We start from the raw sequence: 21,909 nt of genomic DNA, 5'->3' as shown, positions 1-21,909 counted from the left end.
AAAATCCAGAAAATTGGCTGAAAACGATTAAATATCAAGGACTCATTGGGCGAATCGCTCTGGAACTGAAATCGGAATGCTCACTGACATTTCCCCTATCTGAAAGTATGATAAACGCCGGAAAAATGACTAAGTCGAAAAAAAAATTTTTTTAAACTTTTTTCAATTGTACCCCCGTGGGATATATATTCTACCCACACACATTTGTAACTCTCCTGGGGTACCCTCACACATATTATTCCCTCATTTAGTGGATATTTTCGCAAAAAAGTGAAATTTTTAAAAATCCAGAAAATTGGCTGAAAACCACTAATTATCAAGGACTCATTGGGCGAATCGCTCTGGAACTGAATTCGGAGCGCTCACTGACATTTCCCCTATCTGAAAGTCTGATAAACGCCGGAAAAATGACTAAGTCCAAAAAATATATATTTTTTCAACTTTTTTCAATTTTACCCCCGTGGGATATATATTCTACCCACACACATTTGGAACTCTCCTGGGGTACCCTCACACATATTATTCCCTCATTTGGTGGATATTTTCACAAAAAAAGTGAAATTTTCAAAAATCCAGAAAATTGGCTGAAAACGACGAAATATCAAGGACTCATTGGGTGAATCGCTCTGGAATGGAAATGGGAACGCTCACTGACATTTCCCCTATCTGAAAGTCTGATAAACGCCAGAAAAATGACCAAGTCCAAAAAAAAATTGTTTTCAAATTTTTTCAATTTTACTCCCGTGGGATATATATTCTACCCACACACATTTGGAACTCTCCTGGGGTACCCTCACACATATTATTCCCTCATTTAGTGGATATTTTCACAAAAAAGTGAAATTTTCAAAAATCCAAAATATTGGCTGAAAACCACTAAATATCAAGAACTCATTGGGCGAAGCGCTCTGGAACTGAAATCGGAACGCTCACTGACATTTGCCCTATCTGAAAGTCTGATAAACACCGGAAAAATGACTAAGTCGAAAAAAAAAATGTTTTCAACTTTTTTCAATTTTACCCCCGTGGGATATATATTCTACCCACACACATTTGTAACTCTCCTGGGGTACCCTCACACATATTATTCCCTCATTTAGTGGATATTTTCGCAAAAAAGTGAAATTTTTAAAAATCCAGAAAATTGGCTGAAAACCACTAATTATCAAGGACTCATTGGGCGAATCGCTCTGGAACTGAATTCGGAGCGCTCACTGACATTTCCCCTATCTGAAAGTCTGATAAACGCCTGAAAAATGACTAAGTCCAAAAAATATATATTTTTTCAACTTTTTTCAATTTTACCCCCGTGGGATATATATTCTACCCACACACATTTGGAACTCTCCTGGGGTACCCTCACACATATTATTCCCTCATTTAGTGGATATTTTCACAAAAAAGTGAAATTTTCAAAAATCCAGAAAATTGGCTGAAAACGATGAAATATCAAGGACTCATTGGGTGAATCGCTCTGGAATGGAAATGGGAACGCTCACTGACATTTCCCCTATCTGAAAGTCTGATAAACGCCAGAAAAATGACCAAGTCCAAAAAAAAATTGTTTTCAAATTTTTTCAATTTTACCCCCGTGGGATATATATTCTACCCACACACATTTGGAACTCTCCTGGGGTACCCTCACACATATTATTCCCTCATTTAGTGGATATTTTCACAAAAAAGTGAAATTGTCAAAAATCCAGAAAATTGGCTGAAAACGATTAAATATCAAGGACTCATTGGGCGAATCGCTCTGTAACTAACATCAGAATGCTCACTGACATTTCCCTTATCTTAAAGTCTCATAAACGCCGGAAAAATGACTAAGTCCAAAAAAAAAATATTTTCAACTTTTTTCAATTTTACCCCCGTGGGATATATATTCTACCCACACACATTTGGAACTCTCCTGGGGTACCCTCACACATATTATTCCCTCATTTAGTGGATATTTCGCAAAAAAGTGAAATTTTTAAAAATCCAGAAAATTGGCTGAAAACCACAAATTATCAAGGACTCATTGGGCGAATCGCTCTGGAACTGAAATCGGAACGCTCACTGACATTTCCCCTATCTGAAAGTCTGATAAACGCCGGAAAAATGACTAAGTCCAAAAAATATATATTTTTTCAACTTTTTTCAATTTTACCCCCTTGGGATATATATTCTACCCACACACATTTGGAACTCTCCTGGGGTACCCTCACACATATTATTCCCTCATTTAGTGGATATTTTCACAAAAAAGTGAAATTTTCAAAAATCCAGAAAATTGGCTGAAAACGACGAAATATCAAGGACTCATTGGGTGAATCGCTCTGGAATGGAAATCGGAATGCTCACTGACATTTCCCCTATCTGAAAGTCTGATAAACGCCGGAAAAATGACTAAGTTGAAAAAAAAATTTTTTTGAACTTTTTTCAATTTTACCCACGTGGGATATATATTCTACCCACACACATTTGGAACTCTCCTGGGGTACCCTCACACATATTATTCCCTCATTTAGTGGATATTTTCGCAAAAAAGTGAAACTTTAAAAAATCCAGAAAATTGGCTGAAAACCACAAATTAAGGACACATTGGGCGAATCGCTCTGGAACTGAAATCGGAACGATCACTGACATTTCCCCTATCTGAAAGTCTGATAAACGCCGGAAAAATGACTAAGTCCAAAAAATATATATTTTTTCAACTTTTTTCAATTTTACCCCCGTGGGATATATATTCTACCCACACACATTTGGAACTCTCCTGGGGTACCCTCACACATATTATTCCCTCATTTAGTGGATATTTTCACAAAAAAGTGAAATTTTCAAAAATCCAGAAAATTGGCTGAAAACGACGAAATATCAAGGACTCATTGGGTGAATCGCTCTGGAATGGAAATGGGAACGCTCACTGACATTTCCCCTATCTGAAAGTCTGATAAACGCCAGAAAAATGACCAAGTCCAAAAAAAAATTGTTTTCAAATTTTTTCAATTTTACCCCCGTGGGATATATATTCTACCCACACACATTTGGAACTCTCCTGGGGTACCCTCACACATATTATTCCCTCATTTAGTGGATATTTTCACAAAAAAGTGAAATTGTCAAAAATCCAGAAAATTGGCTGAAAACGATTAAATATCAAGGACTCATTGGGCGAATCGCTCTGTAACTAACATCAGAATGCTCACTGACATTTCCCTTATCTTAAAGTCTCATAAACGCCGGAAAAATGACTAAGTCCAAAAAAAAAATATTTTCAACTTTTTTCAATTTTACCCCCGTGGGATATATATTCTACCCACACACATTTGGAACTCTCCTGGGGTACCCTCACACATATTATTCCCTCATTTAGTGGATATTTCGCAAAAAAGTGAAATTTTTAAAAATCCAGAAAATTGGCTGAAAACCACAAATTATCAAGGACTCATTGGGCGAATCGCTCTGGAACTGAAATCGGAACGCTCACTGACATTTCCCCTATCTGAAAGTCTGATAAACGCCGGAAAAATGACTAAGTCCAAAAAATATATATTTTTTCAACTTTTTTCAATTTTACCCCCGTGGGATATATATTCTACCCACACACATTTGGAACTCTCCTGGGGTACCCTCACACATATTATTCCCTCATTTAGTGGATATTTTCACAAAAAAGTGAAATTTTCAAAAATCCAGGAAATTGGCTGAAAACGACGAAATATCAAGGACTCATTGGGTGAATCGCTCTGGAATGGAAATCGGAATGCTCACTGACATTTCCCCTATCTGAAAGTCTGATAAACGCCGGAAAAATGACTAAGTTGAAAAAAAAATTTTTTTGAACTTTTTTCAATTTTACCCACGTGGGATATATATTCTACCCACACACATTTGGAACTCTCCTGGGGTACCCTCACACATATTATTCCCTCATTTAGTGGATATTTTCGCAAAAAAGTGAAATTTTAAAAAATCCAGAAAATTGGCTGAAAACCACAAATTATCAAGGACTCATTTGGCGAATCGCTCTGGAACTGAAATCATAACGCTCACTGACATTTCCCCTATCTGAAAGTCTGATAAACGGCGGAAAAATGACTAAGTCCAAAAAAAAAATTTTTTCAACTTTTTTCAATTTTACCCCCGTGGGATATATATTCTACCCACACACATTTGGAACTCTCCTGGGGTACCCTCACACATATTATTCCCTCATTTAGTGGATATTTTCACAAAAAAGTGAAATTTTCAAAAATCCAGAAAATTGGCTGAAAACGACGAAATATCAAGGACTCATTGGGTGAATCGCTCTGGAATGGAAATCGGAACGCTCACTGACATTTCCCCTATCTGAAAGTCGGATAAACGCCGGAAAAATGACCAAGTCCAAAAAAAAATTGTTTTCAAATTTTTTCAATTTTACCCCCGTGGGATATATATTCTACCAACACACATTTGGAACTCTCCCGGGGTACCCTCACACATATTATTCCCTCATTTAGTGGATATTTTCACAAAAAAGTGAAATTGTCAAAAATCCAGAAAATTGGCTGAAAACGATTAAATATCAAGGACTCATTGGGCGAATGGCTCTGGAACTAACATCAGAATGCTCACTGACATTTCCCTTATCTAAAAGTCTCATAAACGCCGGAAAAATGACTAAGTCCAAAAAATATATATTTTTTCAACTTTTTTCAATTTTACCCCCGTGGGATATATATTCTACCGACACACATTTGGAACTCTCCTGGGGTACCCTCACACATATTATTCCCTCATTTAGTGGATATTTTCGCAAAAAAGTGAAATTTTTAAAAATCCAGAAAATTGGCTGAAAACCACTAATTATCAAGGACTCATAGGGCGAATCGCTCTGGAACTGAATTCGGAGCGCTCACTGACATTTCCCCTATCTGAAAGTCTGATAAACGCCGGAAAAATGACTAAGTCCAAAAAATATATATTTTTTCAACTTTTTTCAATTTTACCCCCGTGGGATATATATTCTACCCACACACATTTGGAACTCTCCTGGGGTACCCTCACACATATTAATCCCTCATTTAGTGGATATTTTCACAAAAAGTGAAATTTTCAAAAATCCAGAAAATTGGCTGAAAACGACGAAATATCAAGGACTCATTGGATGAATCGCTCTGGAATGGAAATGGGAACGCTCACTGACATTTCCCCTATCTGAAAGTCTGATAAACGCCAGAAAAATGACCAAGTCCAAAAAAAAATTGTTTTCAAATTTTTTCAATTTTACTCCCGTGGGATATATATTCTACCCACACACATTTGGAACTCTCCTGGGGTACCCTCACACATATTATTCCCTCATTTAGTGGATATTTTCACAAAAAAGTGAAATTTTCAAAAATCCAAAATATTGGCTGAAAACCACTAAATATCAAGGACTCATTGGGCGAAGCGCTCTGGAACTGAAATCGGAACGCTCACTGACATTTGCCCTATCTGAAAGTCTGATAAACACCGGAAAAATGACTAAGTCGAAAAAAAAAATGTTTTCAACTTTTTTCAATTTTACCCCCGTGGGATATATATTCTACCCACACACATTTGGAACTCTCCTGGGGTACCCTCACACATATTATTCCTTCATTTAGTGGATATTTTCACAAAAAAAGTGAAATTTTTAAAAATCCAGAAAATTGGCTGAAAACCACAAATTATTAAGGACTCATTTGGCGAATCGCTCTGGAACTGAAATGGGAACACTCACTGACATTTCCCCTATCTGAAAGTCTGATAAACGCCGGAAAAATGACTAAGTACAAAAAAAACTTTTTCAACTTTATTAAATTTTAACCCTGTGGGATATATATTCTACCCACACACATTTGGAACTCTCCTGGGGTACCCTCACACGTATTATTCCCTCATTTAGTGGATATTTTCAGAAAAATGTGAAATTTTCAAAAATCCAGAAAATTGCCTGAAAACGACTAAATATCAAGGACTCATTGGGTGAATCGCTCTGGAACTGAAATCGGAACGCTCACTGACATTTCCCCTATCTGAAAGTCTGATAAACGCCGGAAAAATGACTAAGTTGAAAAAAAAATTTTTCAAAACTTTTTTCAATTTTACCCCCGTGGGATATATATTCTACCCACACACATTTGGAACTCTCCTGGGGTACCCTCACACATATTATTCCCTCATTTAGTGGATATTTTCACAAAAAAGTGACATTTTCAAAAATCCAGAACATTGGCTGAAAACGACTAAATATCAAGGACTCATTGGGCGAAGCGCTCTGGAACTGAAATCGGAACTCTCACTGACATTTGCCCTATCTGAAAGTCTGATAAACACCGGAAAAATGACTAAGTCGAAAAAAAAAATGTTTTCAACTTTTTTCAATTTTACCCCCGTGGGATATATATTCTACCCACACACATTTGGAACTCTCCTGGGGTACCCTCACACATATTATTCCTTCATTTAGTGGATATTTTCACAAAAAAGTGAAATTTTTAAAAATCCAGAAAATTGGCTGAAAACCGCAAATTATCAAGGACTCATTTGACGAATTGCTCTGGAACTGAAATGGGAACGCTCACTGACATTTCCCGTATCTGAAAGTCTGATAAACGCCGGAAAATGACTAAGTCCAAAAAAAAATTATTTTCAACTTTTTTCAATTTTACCCCTGTGGGATATATATTCTACCCACACACATTTGGAACTCTCCAGGGGTACCCTCACACATATTATTCCCTCATTTAGTGGATATTTTCGCAAAAAGTGAAATTTTTAAAAATCCAGAAAATTGGCTGAAAACCACAAATTATCAAGGACTCATTGGGCGAATCGCTCTGGAACTGACATCGGAACGCTCACTGACATTTCCCCTATCTGAAAGTCTGATAAACGCCGGAAAAATGACTAAGTACAAAAAAAAACTTTTTCAACTTTATTAAATTTTAACCCTGTGGGATATATATTCTACCCAAACACATTTGGAACTCTCCAGGGGTACCCTCACACATATTATTCCCTCATTTTGTGGATATTTTCACAAAAAAGTGACATTTTCAAAAATCCAGAAAATTGGCTGATAACCACAAATTATCAAGGACTCATTTGGCGAATCGCTCTGGAACTGAAATGGGAACACTCACTGACATTTCCCCTATCTGAAAGTCTGATAAACGCCGGAAAAATGACTAAGTCCAAAAAAAAATTTTTTTCAACGTTTTTCAATTTTACCCCCGTGGGATATATATTCTACCCACACACATTTGTAACTCTCCTGGGGTACCCTCACACATATTATTCCCTCATTTAGTGGATATTTTCACAAAAAGAGAAATTTTCAAAATTCCAAAATATTGGCTGAAAACGACTAAATATCAAGGACTCATTGGGCAAATCGCTCTGGAACTGAAATCGGAATGCTCACTGACATTTGCCCTATCTGAAAGTCTGATAAACGGCGGAAAAATGACTAAGTACAAAAAAACTTTTTCAACTTTATTAAATTTTAACCCTGTTTGATATATATTCTACCCACACACATTTGGAACTCTCCTGGGGTACCCTCACACGTATTATTCCCTCATTTAGTGGATATTTTCAGAAAAATGTGAAATTTCAAAAATCCAGAAAATTGGCTGAAAACGACTAAATATCAAGGACTCATTGGGTGAATCGCTCTGGAACTGAAATCGGAACGCTCACTGACATCTCCCCTATCTGAAAGTCTGATAAACGCCGGAAAAATAACTAAGTCCAAAAAAAAATTTTTTAAAACTTTTTTCAATTTTACCCCCGTGGGATATATATTCTACCCACACACATTTGGAACTCTCCTGGGGTACCCTCACACATATTATTCCCTCATTTAGTGTATATTTTCACAAAAAAGTCAAATTTTCAAAAATCCAAAATATTGGCTGAAAACGACTAAATATCAAGGACTCATTGAGCGAATCGCTCTGGAACTGAAATCGGAACGCTCACTGACATTTCCCCTATCTGAAAGTCTGATAAACGCCGGAAAAATGACTAAGTCGAAAAAAAAATTTTTTTCAACTTTTTCAATTTTACCCCCGTGGGATATATATTCTACCCACACACATTTGGAACTCTCCTGGGGTACCCTCACACATATTATTCCCTCATTTAGTGGATATTTTCGCAAAAAAGTGAAATTTTTAAAAATCCTGAAAATTGACTGAAAACGACAAATTATCAAGGACTCATTGGGCGAATCGCTCTGGAACTGAAATCGGAACGCTCACTGACATTTCCCCTATCGGAAAGTCTGATAAACACCGGAAAAATGACTAAGTCCAAAAAAAAATTTTTTTCAACTTTTTTCAAGTTTACCCCCGTGGGATATATATTCTACCCACACACATTTGGAACTCTCCTGGGGTACCCTCACACATATTATTCCCTCATTTAGTGGATATTTTTGCAAAAAAGTGAAATTTTCAAAAATCCAAAATATTGGCTGAAAACGACCAGATATCAAGGACTCATTGAGCGAATTGCTCTAGAACTGAAATCGGAACGCTCACTGACATTTCCCCTATCTGAAAGTCTGATAAACGCCGGAAAAATGACTAAGTCGAAAAAAAAAATTTTTTAAACTTTTTTCAATTGTACCCCCGTGGGATATATATTCTACCCACACACATTTGGAACTCTCCTGGGGTACCCTCACACATATTATTCACTCATTTAGTGGATATTTTCGCAAAAAAGTGAAATTTTTAAAAATCCAAAATATTGGCTGAAAACGACTAAATATCAAGGACTCATTGAGCGAATCGCTCTGGAACTGAAATCGGAACGCTCACTGACATTTCCCCTATCTGAAAATCTGATAAACGCCGGAAAAATGACTAAGTCCAAAAAAAAATTTTTTTCAACTTTTTTCAAGTTTACCCCCGTGGGATATATATTCTACCCACACACATTTCGAACTCTCCTGGGGTACCCTCACACATATTATTCCCTCATTTAGTGGATATTTTTGCAAAAAAGTGAAATTTTCAAAAATCCAAAATATTGGCTGAAAAAGACTAGATATCAAGGACTCATTGAGCGAATCGCTCTAGAACTGAAATCGGAACGCTCACTGACATTTCCCCTATCTGAAAGTCTGATAAACGCCGGAAAAATGACTAAGTCGAAAAAAAATTTTATTTAAACTTTTTTCAATTGTACCCCCGTGGGATATATATTCTACCCACACACATTTGGAACTCTCCTGGGGTACCCTCACACATATTATTCTCTCATTTAGTGGATATTTTCACAAAAAAGTGACATTTTCAAAAATCCAGAAAATTGGCTGAAAACGACTAAATATCAAGGACTCATTGGGCGAAACGCTCTGGAACTGAAATCGGAACGCTCACTGACATTTGCCCTATCTGAAAGTCTGATAAACACCGGAAAAATGACTAAGTCGAAAAAAAAAATGTTTTCAACTTTTTTCAATTTTACCCCCGTGGGATATATATTCTACCCACACACATTTGGAACTCTCCTGGGATACCCTCACACATATTATTCCTTCATTTAGTGGATATTTTCGCAAAAAAGTGAAATTTTTAAAAATCCAGAAAATTGGTTGAAAACCACAAATTATCAAGGACTCATTTGGCGAATCGCTCTGGAACTGAAATGGGAACACTCACTGACATTTCCCCTATCTGAAACTCTGATAAACGCCGGAAAAATGACTAAGTCCAAAAAAAAAATTTTTTCAACGTTTTTCAATTTTACCCCCGTGGGATATATATTCTACCCACACACATTTGTAACTCTCCTGGGGTACCCTCACACATATTATTCCCTCATTTAGTGGATATTTTCACAAAAAGAGAAATTTTCAAAATTCCAAAATATTGGCTGAAAACGACTAAATATCAAGGACTCATTGGGCAAATCGCTCTGGAACTGAAATCGGAATGCTCACTGACATTTGCCCTATCTGAAAGTCTGATAAACGGCGGAAAAATGATTAAGTCCAAAAACAAATTTTTTCCAACTTTTTTCAATTTTACCCCCGTGGGATATATATTCAACCCACACACATTTGGAACTCTCCTGGGGTACCCTCACACATATTATTCCCTCATTATTGGATATTTTCACAAAAAAGTGAAATTATCAAAAATTAAGAAAATTGCCTGAAAACGACTAAATATCAAGGACTCATCTGGTGAATCGCTCTGGAACTGAAATCGGAATGCTCACTGACATTTCCCCTATCTGAAAGTCTGATAAACGCCGGAAAAATGACGAAGTACAAAAAAAAAACTTTTTCATCTTTTTTCAATTTTACCCCCGTGGGATATATATTCTACCAAAACACATTTGGAACTCTCCTGGGGTACCCTCACACATATTATTCCCTCATTTAGAGTATATTTTCACAAAAAGGTGAAATTTTCAAAAATCCAACATATTGGCTGAAAACGACTAAATATTAAGGACTCATTGGGCGAATCTCTCTGGAACTGAAATCGGAATACTCACTTACATTTCCCCTATCTGAAAGTCTGATAAATGCCGGAAAAATCACTAAGTCGAAGAAAAAAATGTTTTCAACTTTTTTCAATTTTACCCCCGTGGGATATATATTCTACCCACACACATTTGGAACTCTCCTGGGATACCCTCACACATATTATTCCTTCATTTAGTGGATATTTTCGCAAAAAAGTGAAATTTTTAAAAATCCAGAAAATTGGTTGAAAACCACAAATTATCAAGGACTCATTTGGCGAATCGCTCTGGAACTGAAATGGGAACACTCACTGACATTTCCCCTATCTGAAACTCTGATAAACGCCCGAAAAATGACTAAGTCCAAAAAAAAAAATTTTTTCAACGTTTTTCAATTTTACCCCCGTGGGATATATATTCTACCCACACACATTTGTAACTCTCCTGGGGTACCCTCACACATATTATTCCCTCATTTAGTGGATATTTTCACAAAAAGAGAAATTTTCAAAATTCCAAAATATTGGCTGAAAACGACTAAATATCAAGGACTCATTGGGCAAATCGCTCTGGAACTGAAATCGGAATGCTCACTGACATTTGCCCTATCTGAAAGTCTGATAAACGGCGGAAAAATGATTAAGTCCAAAAACAAATTTTTTCCAACTTTTTTCAATTTTACCCCCGTGGGATATATATTCAACCCACACACATTTGGAACTCTCCTGGGGTACCCTCACACATATTATTCCCTCATTATTGGATATTTTCACAAAAAAGTGAAATTATCAAAAATTAAGAAAATTGCCTGAAAACGACTAAATATCAAGGACTCATCTGGTGAATCGCTCTGGAACTGAAATCGGAACGCTCACTGACATTTCCCCTATCTGAAAGTCTGATAAACGCCGGAAAAATGACTAAGTACAAAAAAAAAACTTTTTCATCTTTTTTCAATTTTACCCCCGTGGGATATATATTCTACCCACACACATTTGGAACTCTCCTGGGGTACCCTCACACATATTATTCCCTCATTTAGAGTATATTTTCACAAAAAGGTGAAATTTTCAAAAATCCAACATATTGGCTGAAAACGACTAAATATTAAGGACTCATTGGGCGAATCTCTCTGGAACTGAAATCGGAATACTCACTTATATTTCCCCTATCTGAAAGTCTGATAAATGCCGGAAAAATCACTAAGTCGAAGAAAAAAATGTTTTCAACTTTTTTCAATTTTACCCCCGTGGGATATATATTCTACCTACACACATTTGGAACTCTCCTGGGTTACCCTCACACATATTATTCCCTCATTTAGTGGATATTTTCACAAAAAAGTGAAATTATCAAAAATTAAGAAAATTGCCTGAAAACGACTAAATATCAAGGACTCATCTGGCGAATCGCTCTGGAACTGAAATCGGAATGCTCACTTACATTTCCCCTATCTAAAAGTCTGATAAACTCCGGAAAAATGACTAAGTCCAAAAAAAAATTTTTTCAACTTTTTTAAATTTTACCCCCGTGGGATATATATTCTGCCCACACACATTTGGAACTCTCCTGGGGTACCCTCACACATATTATTCCCTCATTTAGTGGATATTTTCACAAAAAAGTGAAATTTTCAAAAATCCAATATATTGGCTGAAAACGACTAAATATCAAGGACTCATTGGGCAAATCGCTCTGGAACTGAAATCGGAATGCTCACTGACATTTGCCCTATCTGAATGTCTGATAAACGCCGGAAAAATGCCTAAGCCAAAAAAAAAACTTTTTCAACTTTTTAAAATTTTAACCCTGTGGGATATATATTCTACCCACACACATTTGGAACTCTCCTGGGGTACCCTCACACATATTATTCCCTCATTTAGTGGATATTTTCACAAAAAAGTGAAATTTTCAAAAATCCAGAAAATTGGCTGAAAATGACTAAATATCAAGGACTCATTGGGCGAATCGCTCTGGAACTGAAATCAGAACGCTCACTGACATTTCCCCTATCTGAAAGTCTGATAAACTCCCGAAGAATGACTAAGTCCAAAAACAAATTTTTTCCAACTTTTTAAAATTTTAAAAAGGAGAGGAAGTGGTGATGTCCAACTCACTTAAAGAGTTCAAGAGAGGCCTGGACGCCTTTCTTGAGAACAATAAAATTACATCTTATGCTTAGTTAATTAATCCAGGGATTTAATCTTACTGCCAGATTGGTGTCGGGAAGTGAATTTTTCCTCAGTGATGTAAATTGGCCTATACCTCATGGTTTTTTGTTGCCTTCCCCTGGATCAACGCTGCGGAATAGCTGCAGTGCACAAGAAATAGGCTGAACAGGATGGACGCTTGTCTTTTTTTGGCCTTATAAACTATGTAAACTATGTAACTATGTAACTATGTAACCCTGTGGGATATATATTCTACCCACACACATTTGGAACTCTCCTGGGATACCCTCACACATATTATTCCCTCATTTAGTGGATATTTTCGCAAAAAAGTGAAATTATCAAAAATTAAGAAAATTGCCTGAAAACGACTAAATATCAAGGACTCATCTGGTGAATCGCTCTGGAACTGAAATCGGAATGCTCACTGACATTTCCCCTATCTGAAAGTCTGATAAACGCCGGAAAAATGACTAAGTACAAAAAAAAAACTTTTTCATCTTTTTTCAATTTTACCCCCGTGGGATATATATTCTACCAAAACACATTTGGAACTCTCCTGGGGTACCCTCACACATATTATTCCCTCATTTAGAGTATATTTTCACAAAAAGGTGAAATTTTCAAAAATCCAACATATTGGCTGAAAACGACTAAATATTAAGGACTCATTGGGCGAATCTCTCTGGAACTGAAATCGGAATACTCACTTACATTTCCCCTATCTGAAAGTCTGATAAATGCCGGAAAAATCACTAAGTCGAAGAAAAAAATGTTTTCAACTTTTTTCAATTTTACCCCCGTGGGATATATATTCTACCTACACACATTTGGAACTCTCCTGGGTTACCCTCACATATATTATGCCCTCATTTAGTGGATATTTTCACAAAAAGGTGAAATTTTCTAAAATCCAATATATTGGCTGAAAACGACTAAATATCAAGGACTCATTGGGCAAATCGCTCTGGAACTGAAATCAGAATGCTCACTGACATTTGCCCTATCTGAAAGTCTGATAAACGACGGAAAAATGCCTAAGTCCAAAAAAAATTGTTTTCAACTGTTTTCAATTTTACCCCCGTGGGATATATATTCTACCCACACACATTTGGAACTCTCCTGGGGTACCCTCACACATATTATGCCCTCATTTAGTGGATATTTTCACAAAAAAGTGAAATTTTCAAAAATTCAGAAAATTGCCTGAAAACGACGAAATATCAAGGACTCATCTGACGATTCGCTCTGGAACTGAAATCGGAACGCTCACTGACATTTCCCCTATCTGAAAGTATGATAAACGGCGGAAAAATGACTAAGTACGAAAAAAAAACTTTTTCAACTTTTTTAAATTTTAACACTGTGGGTGGGATATATATTCTACCCACACACATTTGGAACTCTCCTGGGTTACCCTCACACATATTATTCCCTCATTTAGTGGATATTTTCACAAAAAAGTGAAATTTTCAAAAATTCAGAAAATTGCCTTAAAACGACTAAATATCAAGGAATCATTGGGCGAATCGCTCTGGAACTGAAATCGGAACGCTCACTGACATTTCCCCTATATGAAAGTCTGATAAACGCCGGAAGAATGACTAAGTCCAAAAACAAATTTTTTCCAACTTTTTTCAATTTTACCCCCGTGGGAAATATATTCTACCCACACACATTTGGAACTCTCCTGGGGTACCCTCACACATATTATTCCCTCATTTAGTGGATATTTTCACAAAAAAGTGAAATGATCAAAAATTAAGAAAATTGCCTGAAAACGACTAAATATCAAGGACTCATCTGGCGAATCCCTCTGGAACTGAAATCGGAACGCTAACTGACATTTCCCCTATCTGAAAGTCTGATAAACGCCGGAAAAATAACTAAGTCCCAAAAAAATTTTTTAAAACTTTTTTCAATTTTACCCCCGTGGGATATGTATTCTACCCACACACATTTGGAACTCTATTGGGGTACCCTCACACATATTATTCCCTCATTTAGTGGATATTTTCACAAAAAAGTGACATTTTCAAAAATCCAATATATTGGCTGAAAACGACTAAATATCAAGGACTCATTGGGCAAATCGCTCTGGAACTGAAATCGGAATGCTCACTGACATTTGCCCTATCTGAATGTCTGATAAACGCCGGAAAAATGCCTAAGCCAAAAAAAAATAGTTTTCAACTTTTTTCAATTTTACCCCCGTGGGATATATATTCTACCCACACACATTTGGAACTCTCCTGGGGTACCCTCACACATATTATGCCCTCATTTAGTGGATATTTTCACAAAAAAGTGAAATTTTCAAAAATTCAGAAAATTGCCTGAAAACAACGAAATATCAAGGACTCATCCGGCGATTCGCTCTGGAACTGAAATCGGAACGCTCACTGACATTTCCCCTATCTGAAAGTCTGATAAACTCCGGAAAAATGACTAAGTACAAAAAAAAAACTTTTGCAACTTTTTAAAATTTTAACCCTGTGGGATATATATTCTACCCACACACATTTGGAACTCTCCTGGGGTACCCTCACACATATTATTCCCTCATTTAGTGGATATTTTCACAAAAAAGTGAAATTTTCAAATATTCAGAAAATTGCCTGAAAACGACTAAATATCAAGGACTCATTGGGCGAATCGCTCTGGAACTGAAATCGGAATGCTCACTGCCATTTCCCCTATCTGAAAGTCTGATAAACGCCGGAAAAATGACTAAGTCCAAAAAAAAATTTTTTTACAATTTTTTCAATTTTACCCCCGTGGGATATATATTCTACCCACACACATTTGGAACTCTCCTGGGGTACCCTCACACATTTTATTCCCTCATTCAGTGGATATTTTCACAAAAAAGTGAAATTTTCAAAAATCCAGAAAATTGGCTGAAAATGACTAAATATCAAGGACTCATTGGGCGAATCGCTCTGGAACTGAAATCGGAACGCTCACTGACATTTCCCCTACCTGAAAGTCTGATAACCGCCGGAAGAATGACTAAGTCCAAAAACAAATTTTTTCCAACTTTTTTCAATTTTACCCCCGTGGGATATATATTCTACCTACACACATTTGGAACTCTATTGGGTTACCCTCACACATATTATGCCTTCATTTAGTGGATATTTTCTCAAAAAAGTATAATTTTCAAAAATACAGAAAATTGGCTGAAAACGACTAAATATCAAGGTCTCATTGGGCGAATTGCTCTGGAACTGAAATCGGAATGCTCACTGACATTTCCCTTATCTGATAGAATATATTACATCCCACGGGGGTAAAATTGAAAAAAGTTGAAAAAAATTTTTTTTTTGGACTTAGTCATTTTTCCGGCGTTTATCAGACTTTCAGATAGGGGAAATGTCAGTGAGCGTTCCACTTTCAGTTCCAGAGCGATTCGACCAATGAGTCCTTGATAATTTGTCATTTTCAGCCAATTTTCTGGATTTTTAAAAATTTCACTTTTTTGCGAAAATATTCACTAAATGAGGGAATAATATGTGTGAGGGTACCCCAGGAGAGTTCCAAATGTGTGTGGGTAGAATATATATCCCACGGGGGTAAAATTGAAAAAAGTTGAAAATATTTTTTTTTTGGACTTAGTCATTTTTCCGGCGTTTATCAGACTTTCAGATAGGGGAAATGTCAGTGAGCGTTCCGATTTCAGTTCCAGAGCGATACGCTCAATGAGTCCTTGATATTTAGTCATTTTCAGCCAATATTTAGGATTTTTTAAAATTTCACTTTTTTGTGAAAATATCCACTAAATGAGGGAATAATATGTGAGGGTACCCCAGGAGAGTTCCAAATGTGTGTGGGTAGAATATATATCCCACGGGGGTAAAATTGAAAAAAGTTGAAAATATTTTTTTTTTGGACTTTATCATTTTTCCGGCGTTTATCAAACTTTCAGATAGGGGAAATGTCATTGAGCATTCCGATTTCAGTTCCAGAGCGATTCGCCCAATGAGTCCTTGATAATTTGTGGTTTTCAGCCAATTTTCTGGATTTTTAAAAATTTCACTTTTTTGCGAAAATATCCACTAAATGAGGGAATAATATGTGTGAGGGTACCCCAGGAGAGTTCCAAATGTGTGTGGGTAGAATATATATCCCACGGGGGTAAAATTGAAAAAAGTTGAAAAAATTTTTTTTTTAGACTTAGTCATTTTTCCGGCGTTTATCAAACTTTCAGATAGGGGAAATATCAGTGAGCGTTCCGATTTCAGTTCCAGAGCGATTCGCTCAATGAGTCCTTGATATTTATTCATTTTCAGCCAATATTTAGGATTTTTTAAAATTTCACTTTTTTGTGAATATATCCACTAAATGAGGGAATAATATGTGTGAGGGTACCCCAGGAGAGTTCCAAATGTGTGTGGGTAGAATATATATCCCACGGGGGTAAAATTGAAAAAAGTTGAAAAAAATTCTTTTTTGGACTTTATCATTTTTCTGGCGTTTATCAAACTTTCAGATAGGGGAAATGTCATTGAGCATTCCGATTTCAGTTCCAGAGCGATTCGCCCAATGAGTCCTTGATAATTTGTGGTTTTCAGCCAATTTTCTGGATTTTTAAAAATTTCACTTTTTTGCGAAAATATCCACTAAATGAGGGAATAATATGTGTGAGGGTACCCCAGGAGAGTTCCAAATGTGTGTGGGTAGAATATATATCCCACGGGGGTAAAATTGAAAAAAGTTGAAAAAATTTTTTTTTTAGACTTAGTCATTTTTCCGGCGTTTATCAAACTTTCAGATAGGGGAAATGTCAGTGAGCGTTCCGATTTCAGTTCCAGAGCGATTCGCTCAATGAGTCCTTGATATTTATTCATTTTCAGCCAATATTTAGGATTTTTTAAAATTTCACTTTTTTGTGAATATATCCACTAAATGAGGGAATAATATGTGTGAGGGTACCCCAGGAGAGTTCCAAATGTGTGTGGGTAGAATATATATCCCACGGGGGTAAAATTGAAAAAAGTTGAAAATATTTTTTTTTTGGACTTTATCATTTTTCCGGCGTTTATCAGACTTTCAGATAGGGGAAATGTCATTAAGCATTCCGATTTCAGTTCCAGAGCGATTCGCCCAATGAGTCCTTGATAATTTGAGGTTTTCAGCCAATTTTCTAGATTTTTAAAAATTTCACTTCTTTGTGAAAATATCCACTAAATGAGGGAATAATATGTGTGAGGGTACGCCAGGAGAGTTCCAAATGTGTGTGGGTAGAATATATATCCCACGGTGGTAAAATTGAAAAAAGTTTAAATAAATTTTTTTTCGACTTAGTCATTTTTCCGGCGTTTATCAGACTTTCAGATAGGGGAAATGTCAGTGAGCGTTCCGATTTCAGTTCCAGAGCGATTCGCCCAATGAGTCCTTGATAATTTGAGGTTTTCAGCCAATTTTCTGGATTTTTAAAAATTTCACTTCTTTGTGAAAATATCCACTAAATGAGGGAATAATATGTGTGAGGGTACCCCAGGAGAGTTCCAAATGTGTGTGGGTAGAATATATATCCCACGGGGGTAAAGTTGAACAAAGTTGAAAAAATTTTTTTTTGCGATTTAGTCATTTTTCCGGCGTTTATCAGACTTTCAGATATGGGAAATGTCATTGAGCATTCCGATTTCAGTTCCAGAGCGATTTGCCCAATGAGTCCTTGACAATTTGTGGTTTTCAGCCAATTTTCTGGATTTTTAAAAATTTCACTTTTTTGCGAAAATATCCACTAAATGAGGGAATAATATGTGTGAGGGTACCCCAGGAGAGTTCCAAATGTGTGTGGGTAGAATATATATCCCACGGTGGTAAAATTGAACAAAGTTGAAAAAATTTTTTTTTGCGACTTAGTCATTTTTCCGGCGTTTATCAGACTTTCAGATAGGGGAAATGTCAGTGAGCGTTCCGATTTCAGTTCCAGAGCGATTCGTTCAATGAGTCCTTGATATTTAGTCGTTTTCAGCCAATATTTTGGATTTTTGAAAATTTCACTTTTTTGTGAAAATATCCACTAAATGAGGGAATAATATGTGTGAGGGTACCCCAGGAGAGTTCCAAATGTGTGTGGGTAGAATATATATCCCACGGGGGTAAAATTGAAAAAAGTTGAAAAAAATTCTTTTTTGGACTTAGTCATTTTTCCGGCGTTTATCAGACTATCAGATAGGGGAAATGTCAGTGAGCGTTCTGATTTCAGTTCCAGAGCGATTGGCCCAATGAGTACTTGATAATTTGTGGTTTTCAGCCAATTTTCTGGATTTTTAAAAATGTCACTTCTTTGTGAAAATATCCAATAAATGAGGGAATAATATGTGTGAGGGTACCCCAGGAGAGTTCCAAATGTGTGTGGGTAGAATATATATCCCACGGGGGTAAAGTTGAAAAAAGTTGAAAAAATTTTTTTTTGCGACTTAGTCATTTTTCCGGCGTTTATCAGACTTTCAGATAGGGGAAATGTCAGTGAGCATTCCGATTTCAGTTCCAGAGCGATTCGCTCAATGAGTCCTTGATATTTAGTCGTTTTCAGCCAATATTTTGGATTTTTGAAAATTTCACTTTTTTGTGAAAATATCCACTAAATGAGGGAATAATATGTGTGAGGGTACCCCAGGAGAGTTCCAAATGTGTGTGGGTAGAATATATATCCCACGGGGGTAAAATTGAAAAAAGTTGAAAAAAATTCTTTTTTGGACTTAGTCATTTTTCCGGCGTTTATCAGACTATCAGATAGGGGAAATGTCAGTGAGCGTTCCGATTTCAGTTCCAGAGTGATTCACCCAATGAGTCCTTGATAATTTGTGGTTTTCAGCCAATTTTCTGGATTTTTAAAAATTTCACTTTTTTGCGAAAATATCCACTAAATGAGGGAATAATATGTGTGAGGGTACCCCAGGAGAGTTCCAAATGTGTGTGGGTAGAATATATATCCCACGGGGGTAAAATTGAAAAAAGTTGAAAAAAATTCTTTTTTGGACTTAGTCATTTTTCCGGCGTTTATCAGACTATCAGATAGGGGAAATGTCAGTGAGCGTTCCGATTTCAGTTCCAGAGCGATTCACCCAATGAGTCCTTGATAATATGTGGTTTTCAGCCAATTTTCTGGATTTTTAAAAATTTCACTTTTTTGCGAAAATATCCACTAAATGAGGGAATAATATGTGTGAGGGTACCCCAGGAGAGTTCCAAATGTGTGTGGGTAGAATATATATCCCACGGGGGTAAAATTGAAAAAAGTTGAAAATATTTTTTTTTTTGGACTTAGTCATTTTTCAGGCGTTTATGAGACTTTTAGATAAGGGAAATGTCAGTGAGCATTCTGATGTTAGTTCCAGAGCGATTCGCCCAATGAGTCCTTGATATTTAGTCGTTTTCAGCCAATATTTTGGATTTTTGAAAATTTCACTTTTTTGTGAAAATATCCACTAAATGAGGGAATAATATGTGTGAGGGTACCCCAGGAGAGTTCCAAATGTGTGTGGGTAGAATATATATCCCACGGTGGTAAAATTGAAAAAAGTTGAAAAAAATTTTTTTTTTGGACTTAGTCATTTTTCCGGCGTTTATCAGACTTTCAGATAGGGGAAATATCAGTGAGCGTTCCGATTTCAGTTCCAGAGCGATTCGCCCAATGAGTCCTTGATAATTTGTGGTTTTCAGCCAATTTTCTGGATTTTTAAAAATTTCACTTTTTTGCGAAAATATCCACTAAATGAGGGAATAATATGTGTGAGGGTACCCCAGGAGAGTTCCAAATGTGTGTGGGTAGAATATATATCCCACGGGGGTAAAATTGAAAAAAGTTGAAAAATTTTTTTTTTTCGACTTAGTCATTTTTCCGGCGTTTATCAGACTTTCAGATAGGGGAAATGTCAGTGAGCGTTCCGATTTCAGTTCCAGAGCGATTCGCGCAATGAGTCCTTGATATTTAGTCGTTTTCAGCCAATATTTTGGATTTTTGAAAATTTCACTTTTTTGTGAAAATATCCACTAAATGAGGGAATAATATGTGTGAGGGTACCCCAGGAGAGTTCCAAATGTGTGTGGGTAGAATATATATCCCATGGGGGTAAAATTGAAAAAAGTTGAAAAATTTTTTTTTTTCGACTTAGTCATTTTTCCGGCGTTTATCAGACTTTCAGATAGGGGAAATGTCAGTGAGCGTTCCGATTTCAGTTCCAGAGTGATTCGCGCAATGAGTCCTTGATATTTAGTCGTTTTCAGCCAATATTTTGGATTTTTGAAAATTTCACTTTTTTGTGAAAATATCCACTAAATGAGGGAATAATATGTGTGAGGGTACCCCAGGAGAGTTCCAAATGTGTGTGGGTAGAATATATATCCCACTGGGGTAAAATTGAAAAAAGTTGAAAATTTTTTTTTTTTCGACTTAGTCATTTTTCCGGCGTTTATCAGACTTTCAGATAGGGGAAATGTCAGTGAGCGTTCCGATTTCAGTTCCAGAGCGATTCGCCCAATGAGTCCTTGATATTTAGTCGTTTTCAGCCAATATTTTGGATTTTTGAAAATTTCACTTTTTTGTGAAAATATCCACTAAATGAGGGAATAATATGTGTGAGGGTACCCCAGGAGAGTTCCAAATGTGTGTGGGTAGAATATATATCCCACGGGGGTAAAATTGAAAAAAGTTGAAAAATTTTTTTTTTTCGACTTAGTCATTTTTCCCGCGTTTATCAGACTTTCAGATAGGGGAAATGTCAGTGAGCGTTCCGATTTCAGTTCCAGAGCGATTCGCCCAATGAGTCCTTGATATTTAGTCGTTTTCAGCCAATATTTTGGATTTTTGAAAATTTCACTTTTTTGTGAAAATATCCACTAAATGAGGGAATAATATGTGTGAGGGTACCCCAGGAGAGTTCCAAATGTGTGTGGGTAGAATATATATCCCACGGGGGTAAAATTGAAAAAAGTTAAAAAAAATATTTTTTTCGACTTAGTCATTTTTCCGGCGTTTATCAGACTTTCAGATAGGGGAAATGTCAGTGAGTGTTCCGATTTCAGTTCCAGAGCGATTCGCCCAATGAGTCCTTGATAATTTGTGGTTTTCAGCCAATTTTCTGGATTTTTAAAAATTTCACTTTTTTGCGAAAATATCCACTAAATGAGGGAATAATATGTGTGAGGGTACCCCAGGAGAGATCCAAATGTGTGTGGGTAGAATATATATCCCACGGTGGTAAAATTGAAAAAAGTTGAAAAAAATTTTTTTTTT

Source organism: Phyllobates terribilis, unplaced genomic scaffold (assembly GCF_046119375.1).
Source record: "Phyllobates terribilis strain yellow unplaced genomic scaffold, ASM4611937v1 Scaffold_3__8_contigs__length_932513732, whole genome shotgun sequence".
Classification (NCBI taxonomy): Eukaryota; Metazoa; Chordata; class Amphibia; order Anura; family Dendrobatidae; genus Phyllobates; species Phyllobates terribilis.
Note: the sequence above shows the minus strand (reverse complement) of the source record.